Genomic DNA, 8,445 nt, shown 5'->3' with positions numbered 1-8,445 from the left:
ACCAAATTTAAAAAATCCTTCAGAATTGCTAGGGATACATATGGAGACTATCAGCCATAAAGCTAAGCTGTATTTCTGGTTTCAGGGTGTGTTATATTATTTAACATATTGAGTTGTATAAAATCATTTTTCACTTTATGTAGTTTTTAGTGCTGGCCACTTATTACTTTCACAGTGAAGTATATTTTTGTTTCTATTTTTGAGAACAACTTCATAGGCTAGAATGGCTTTGAAAAGGTTATTAATTCTAACAGATTACAAGGAAACAGTTCAGAACTAAAAATTGTAGCCCAAGTGATTAAGGAAGAACCAAAAGTTTTATTTTCAAGGCTAAAGATCAAAATATTTAAGACCTCTTCAGTATTTTTTCTCAATGAGTACCATAGGGTCCTTGCCACAGGCACTCTATGGTGATGTGCGGATCCTAGGATTACTTAATAGATTGATTTTTTAAATGTATTTGTGGAAAGTAATTTGAAAATAAGTATACCAAAAAAATTATATCATATGTAAAGATACACACACACTCAGGAAAGATGAAGAAAGGAATTAGGGATGGTGATCACTCAGAAGGGAAAAGTGAAAAAGAGATGGGAAAAAAAAAGAAAAAGGGTCAAGGTAAACTATGATCACACTATTCTCTTTTTAAGATTTTTCTTGGGACATTTTTATTTGCGAATGCTATAATTAAGCATAAATACCAACAGCAATAGTTTAGCCATCTTTTCCAGAAATGCACAAAAACGATGCAAAATAAAACTGGTTCTACTCTTTAAGAATATTCTGGTGACTATTCATATAAATACCTCAAGTTGACTTAGAAAACAAAGACCTGGACATTCTGAGGTATTAGCAATCAGGTGATGAGCATACTGAAAGAGAGATGAACCACCTAGGTCAGTGACAAATGGATACACATTTACTCTCTCTCCTTCCCCAAATTCCGCTGAGATTACAGGATCCACAGCAGAGAAGTCCATAACATAGATGAGGTATCAGCCCCAAATCAGAGATTTTGAAGAATTTTTTTAAAGAATGCAAGTAAATGGGCTTCTCTTGGTGGACAAACCACAATGGAAAGAGTATACCCTTTAAGAATGTAGAAAAGAAGGTGTAATCAGAGGTGAGGGTCATTCTTCCCGGGGTGGAGAAGTCCCACTGAGCAACAAGCAAGATGAATTTTAAACATCCTACCACTAGAAACAAATATGTGAAATTTAAAATCAAGGCTAAGACTATGAAACTTTCCAGAGAGAGGAAACCCAGATCATCTACAAAGGAAGAAGAATTTTCATGGGAAGATAGCAGTGTTCTCATCAGTATCCACGGATGCCTGAGGTCTAATGGAATAAAGCCTTCAAGCACTGAAGGAAAATAATTTTGAAACTAGCATTCTCTGTCAGCCAAATTACTAATGAAGTGTGAAAGCAAAACAGACTTTAAGAGGTAGAAGGATACAGAAGCCTTATGAAGGTCCTAAATAGGATTTTTTTTTTCATTTAAACATGGTAGGTTAAACATATATTTGTCTCCCAATTTCCAATAAACTTAAAGGATTTTTTTTAAAAGATTAAAAAATATAAGAAGATCAAGAGAGAAAAAGATAGCAGGAAAGGGATGGCCACCAGATTTTGGGACAAAAAAAGCAGATGGCTGTCTAAGAAGAGAGGGGAAAGCCAAATACCTACTAAAGTTAATCTGGACGAGCAAGGTAATTTACAACACCTTCGGAAAGGTTCCCAATACTTCCTTTAATGGAATGGTTGACAGTTGGTATAAGAAACAGAGCCTTAGAGTCTCTGCAGCCAGGCAACAGCCTGACAGGTCTACTCTTGAGAGAGACTCCAGATTGGAAATGCCAGAAACAGCAACTGAGAATGGAAACTGAGTGAGTCTCCATTCTGAATGGTGACCGCCAAGTCTTTCCTCCACATGCTCTGAGAGTACTGTAACCAGGAATATGTACTCCCCTTCCTCACCCTCACGCTCATCTGCTCACAGCAGTTTGTTAGATTCCTCTTTGAGGAAATCGATCATCCAAGAGAAATGACTACAGGTAATGACAGCTGAAATAGAAAAGTTCCTGTCCAATCACTATTTGGGTATGCCTTGATCTCGACATGTGAGCACCCATTAGTGCTCATAGAGATTTCTGTCACCTTTTTCATTCTCACTCATGAAAATAAATAAACAGCCCAGGGGAAGCAGACATTTGTGGAAAACCACTAACAAACAGAGAAAACAAAATTAAATAGAAAAGAAGCAATATAACAAAACTCAGAGGCAATAAACAATGCCAGGTTCAAAAGAGATGAAATAATATCAATCATGAAATAAGAACAGGATGCCCAGAGAAGGAAACATTAAAACTTTTAAAAAGGAGAATTTAAAACCTCTTGGATATTAAAATGATTGATAGTAGAAACATAAATGTAACATTTGGAAGTCAAGCAACATTTTCCCAGAAAATAATCAAAAAAATTAAATACAGAAATTGGGAGACAAAAGATAAAAAAAAAAATCAGAAGAGCAGTCAAAGAGATCCAACATCTGGATAATGGGAGTTCTAGAAAGAGTACAAAGAAACTAGGAGGGAGATTACTCAGAATAATACAGTATGTTTCAAAACTTAGCATATGCATTGCCAAAGCCACAGAGTGTCTCATTAGTTTAGAAAAGAAAGAAAAAAGATTCACATCAAAGCAAATTACCATGAAATTCTAGATTATTAGACACGTAAAAGAATCTAAACGCTTCCAGAGAGGAAAATGTAGGTCACATGCAAAGGATCAGTAACCACAATGGTTATCAGACTACTTGAAACAACATTTGACACTAAAGAAAGAAGTATGCCTCTGACATTCTGAGAGAAAATATTTTCCAAATTAAAATTCTATATCCAATAAAATTATTAGTCAAATACAAGGATAGAATAAGAATATTGTCAAACATGCCAGATAAAATAATTTTCCATTCTATGCATCCTTTCTTGAGAAGGTACAGGGAGAGGTGCTCTACCTAAATGAGGGTATAAACCATAAACGAGTGCCCAGGAAATAGGAAATCCAATTCAGAAGAGATGACTGGGATCCCCAGGAGAAAGAAGAAGGGACATGTGAGCTTGATGGCTGTGCAGCAGGCCTGGGGGACAGCCAGACACATGACAGCAGGACGAAGGAGGTCACCAAGAAAACAATGAAATCAACAGGATATCTGACATATTTTAGTGTACTCAGATTTTCAGCTGGGTCAGAGAATTTGGAGATGATAATTGATGGGTACACACAGAGCTATAACACAAACACTGATTATTGATACAACCAAAAAATGGGTACCGATACTCTAGAAGAACTGGGAGGAGGTTCTTTGCTGCAATGTGTGTGTTTCTGGGGGTTGGGAGAAGAACATGCAAGAGACCTAAAACCTCATCCTATACAGTGGGGGTTGGGAGGTCAATAATCTAATACCTCAAGCCAGAAAATAACAAATAGCAGTATGAGCATATTTTTATTAAATAAAAAAATCAATACTTGAGAAATGAGTTGAGAGTTCAGAATGATCTCTCATTCTTTAGGGAGAATTGAAAGGCAGTGGAAGGGAAGAATTTTTTCCATTTTAAGCCATGTGCAACGATTTTACCTTTAAAACTATGAACATGGATTACTTTAGTGAAAATGGAAATAAAAATTCCAAGAAAAAATTGAAAATATAAGTATGGTCAAAATGCGAAGTGAACTAAAACATGCCATGATTTGAGCTATTGGAGGAGGAGGAATGGAGGGAGAGAGAGAGAGGGAGAATACAATTGACCTTCAGGTTTTTAAGTTGCAAGAATTTATAATACAAAGTTAACTTTGAGTTACTCATGCTTCTAGGATCCAATGTGAATAATATACTGAGTAGTCATGATACAGGCTTATTGGTTTCTGATTTTTTTAAGAATTACTCTGTATCTGGGGGATCCCTGGGTGGCTCAGCGGTTTAGTGCCTGCCTTTGCCCCGGGCATGATCCTGGAGTCCCGGGATAGAGTCCCACATTGGGCTCCCTGCATGGAGCCTGCCTCTCTCTCTCTCCTCTCTGTATGTGTCTCTCATGAATAAATAAATAAAATCTTGAAAAAAATTTAAAAAATTTACTCTGTATCTAAAGTGCAAAATATTTCATTATAATTGTCAGATTGAATGCTAAAAACAAACCAAAGAAACAGAACCCTTGGCCATGTAATAGTGCTAGGAGAGTATAGGAAGCTGGGGAGAGCCTAAGTGCTGAGGTCAGGGTCCCTAATTTCCTCATCCTACACTGGAGAGTCAAGGATAAAGCCGATGGCATAAGAGTAACTCAAAGAAGCAGCTTCATTCACTGTGTGAAGTTCAGGAGGAGCACGGGAGGGAAGGGGAGTTAAATGTCTCATGCATCATATCGGGCAGTTACCATCATAGCAACAGCCAAGTGTAGGTCATCAAGATATGGAAGCAGAAGCAAAAGGGCTCATCGTAGGATTCATTTGTAGGACAACTCATCAAACTCGTTACTGTTGTTTTTAACCACTTGGTAATGGTAGGAAGCCTTAGAATTAGAGAAACTTAAAAGAGCATCTCTGAAATAATGAGAAAATACTTGACAGTGAAAACCACACCCCAATCCCAGGCATATTTTGAGGAGTTCTTGCACATTTCATTTGCTGCTGCAGCTGCTAAGTTCCACTGGTACTGAGAACACGGAGCTGGGCTTTATGAGGGACATCGACATTCGCGGACTAAAGAGGGAAGAGGATTTCTTTTTTTTTTTTTTTTTTTTCCTGATAAAGCTTTAATTGCGGGACATGAGCAGGTACAATATACGTGCTGTCACCAGGGCGATTGTGCCAATGCAATCAGAGTAACCGAAGCTTGATTCCTCCTCTGTGACACTCGCTGATCAGTATTATTACTCCTCTGCCTCCTCATCAGGGTTTTGCAAGAGTTCGAATCCACGCAAAGCAAAGCACTCACACATTTATAAAGATAAAAACAGATGTGAGCTCTTCTAGGACCCAAGTGGCAAGGAAAAGCATTCTTTAAACAATTTTCTTGTAAAAAACAGAAACACTGGAAGTATTTTCCTTTGAGAGGCGTGGATTATTAAACCATCACATTTCTTAGGTTAAATTGTCCCTTTATTTTTGTTCTTTCGACACAGGAGAGGTTGAAATTAGGGCTTGCTTTAATATATTAAAGCGTTCTGACATATGAAGGTATATGTGGTGGGGAGCGGCGCGTAGAAACCAAACCAAACCAAAACAATTTTTTGGCTCTCAGCTGCAAACCCTTCTTTGCCCTGCTTTGTGGTATTGGAGCTGGAACTCTGCACACATTTCTTGACGTTGGGGTTACGCTTTATCAACAGAGGGTGCTGGAGTCACTAGAATGATAGTGACAGCAAATCCACCCCCACCCCCCACCCCGTTATGGCCCCATTAAGAGTGAGGGAGCTACGGGAGGACTTCCAGCTGCATGTCAGGACTCCTCTCCATCGTCCCCACACCGCCCAGTAATGGTGGACTGCTTTTACAGACCTGTACTCACCGAGTTTCTTCACCTCCAGCAGGCTGTGCTCCACCATTCGGCAGGAGAGGGGTGCCTTTTGGTTGGTAGTTTCTTCTCTTCCTCAGCACGGGGAGGGGTGTGTGTGTAATGCAAAGCCCAAGGCCAAGGTGGGGTATAATTAAGCAAGAATGCCAAAAGACTGTATTCTCAGAGGAAGGTGGAACTGGAAGTAAATACAAAACAGTCCCCTTCTCCCTAGGGAACTGTGGGAACATTACTTTGGCTTAATCAAGGCTGTCACCAGTCTGCTGTCCTGTGAATGTGCACCCCAAATTCTCATCACCAGGCTGGTCTTTAGAAACCCCACATGGCCAATTTACTTTAAAAGTGCATCTAGTGGGCAGCCCTGGTGGCGCAGCGGTTTGGCGCCGCCTGCAGCCTTGGGTGTGATCCTGGAGATTCGGGATCAAGTCCCACATCGGGCTCCCTGCATGGAGCCTGCTTCTCCCTCTCCCCATGTCTCTGCCTCTTTCTCTCTCTCTGTGTCTATGAATAAATAAATAAAATCTTTAAAAAAAATAAAAGTGCATCTAGTGCTTGCTTTGGCAGCACATATACTAAAATTGGAAGGATACGGAGATTAGCATGGCCCCTGTGAAAGGAGGACACGTAAAAGTGGATCTAGGGGCGCCCTGGTTGGCTTTAGTGTTAAGCATCTGCCTTTGGCTTGGGCTTGGTTCACGATCCTGGAATTGAGCCTCACATTGGGCTCCCTGCTGGGCGGAAGGGGGCTGCTTCTCCCTTTCCCTGCCACTCCCCTTGCTTGTGCTGTCAAATAAATAAATGAAATCTTAAAAAAAAAAAAAAAGGATAGATCTAAACTTGGGAATTTTCAAACCTGGAGGAAAAAAATGAGAACTAAAAGACATTCCCAGTTTCAGAAGTAACTGCTTACCAGAACAGAGACCTACATATTTTAAAGAAAACAAAATCTAGAACTCAAAGGCAAGGGTCAACAAACAACAGCCTACAAGCTAAATCTTGCTGCCTGCTGTTTTTGTAAATCTAGTTTTATTGGAACACAGCCACACCCACCCATTTAGTATTCCAAGCAGACCTGACCCACCCTTCTGCCCACAAAGCCTAAACTATTTTATCTGGCCCTTTTTTAGAAGCTTGCCAACCCCTGGCTCAGGCCACTGACATTTATTATGATTATTGATGTGGTTGGATTCTGGTGCACCAATTTTTGTTTGTCCCTGTGGTTTGTTTTTGCTTCCTGTTCCTCCCACCTTTCACTTTCTTTTGGATTACTTGAATAATTTTTAATATTCTATTTTAATTTGTTGGCTATAAATATGCATTCTTTAAAACGGTTGCTCTAGGGATTACAAATATACCTAAGAAGTTTTCTATTTAAGGGTTAGTATCATTCCTAATATTAGACTTCATGTAAATTGGAAAAGCCTTGCAGCAATAAACTGAAACAGCTGAGACTGAATATAAAAATGGACAATGGGTAGACCTCACATGACAACAAACGGACTCAGGACCTCTGCAGCAACCAGTTTAGGTCGCCAAATGAAACCCCTGCAGCCAACTAACTACCCAGAATGGTCAAGATTTGTTTGGTGACTGCTAACATCCTGACTTTTTGTCCAGACTCAGGACCAGAGAGCCAAATATGTTCCCCCTAACAATCATGTTCCATGCCTGCTGCTGGCTGGCCAGGCTCCAGCTTTCTCCTGCCATTGATCTCCAATCAGAACATGCCTGCAGCTTTGTTTCTCATTATAAAGCTTTCCCATTACAGACTTCTGCCTGCAACTCTGCAGAACACAAGTGGTCATGTTTTGCTATAACAAGATCTGAATCTGAATGAGCCTGTCCTCATTTCTGGGTGTTTTTTTTTTTTTTTTTTTTTTTGGGGGGGGGGGTGGTTTTTATTTCCACAACTCAAGTATTCAGCAATACAATAAATGTGACATGATCGTCTGTTACTGCATATATGAACAAAGGTACATCCATAAATTGAAAGAAAAAAGCCCCCAAACTAGAGTTTTATTTCATTTCCTTAGATGTCTCTCTAGTCAAAAAGAAAACAAGGTATTCTCCTGGCCTCTGCACATTGGCTGAGTTGGGGCTCTTTCAGCGGGGAGCTGGATCACTTACAATTCCACCTTATCCTTCACCCCCTGTACCTGGGAAGCGCAAAGATCAGAGGTGGAGGCCTAGGGTCCTCTCAAGTCTTTCCTGAGACTGTGCAGTTCTGGGCCTGTGCGTGGCCTTCTGGATTCCCTGATTTACTCAAGAGTCCTTCAAAGCCCCTTTACTCCAACCCCCTGCCCCCCATCTATCTTCCTCCCCAGATTTCCGGTGTGTGTACCATGTCTGACACTAGGCAACTGTAAGTAATAGTTTTAAAGCCTCAATAGCTCAGAGAGGGGTAAAACAAAGGCAAATTTCTGAATTAAACCCTCAGGGAAATGCCAGACCGGTCAAGACACAACAATGTGAGAACAGAGCGCCCCTCTGGCACAGTCATGCCACACCAAGAATGTCTTACAAGAGGCTACTGCCTCTTTATTAAGCGCTGCTCCAGTTGTTTTAGGTTCTTATTATATTCCAGAGATTCAAAGATTAGATTCTAAAAGCTTTTGCCAACTTAATAGTTGTCTCAGTAAAGGGAAAAGTTTTTGGTGCTCACTACTCCACCATTTTTGGTCATGTCACTATGTCACATTTTAAAAAGATGAAGTTTTAGAAATGGAGGATGGATTAGTGGCTGCCACGGGGTGGAGGAATGATGCAAGAGGGAGAGGAACAGCAACAAGAGGCATCTTTGTGGTGTTGGAGTTGCTCAGCATTTTGCCTATGGTGGTGAATACATGAACCTACACAAGTGATAAATTTAGAACT

The 8,445-nt window shown here is 40.2% G+C and overlaps 1 non-coding gene across 1 annotated transcript; it reads left to right on the top strand.

Moving 5' to 3' along the window:
* The first annotated feature begins 6,119 nt into the window (after positions 1–6,119).
* Positions 6,120–6,224, top strand: LOC119866805. The gene has a single exon (XR_005381315.1). It is a non-coding gene; the product is annotated as a U6 spliceosomal RNA (small nuclear RNA).
* Positions 6,225–8,445: the final 2,221 nt, after the last annotated feature.

Source organism: Canis lupus, chromosome 29 (assembly GCF_011100685.1).
Source record: "Canis lupus familiaris isolate Mischka breed German Shepherd chromosome 29, alternate assembly UU_Cfam_GSD_1.0, whole genome shotgun sequence".
In the NCBI taxonomy this organism is placed as follows: Eukaryota; Metazoa; Chordata; class Mammalia; order Carnivora; family Canidae; genus Canis; species Canis lupus.
This window is presented reverse-complemented; position numbering and strand designations above follow the sequence as displayed.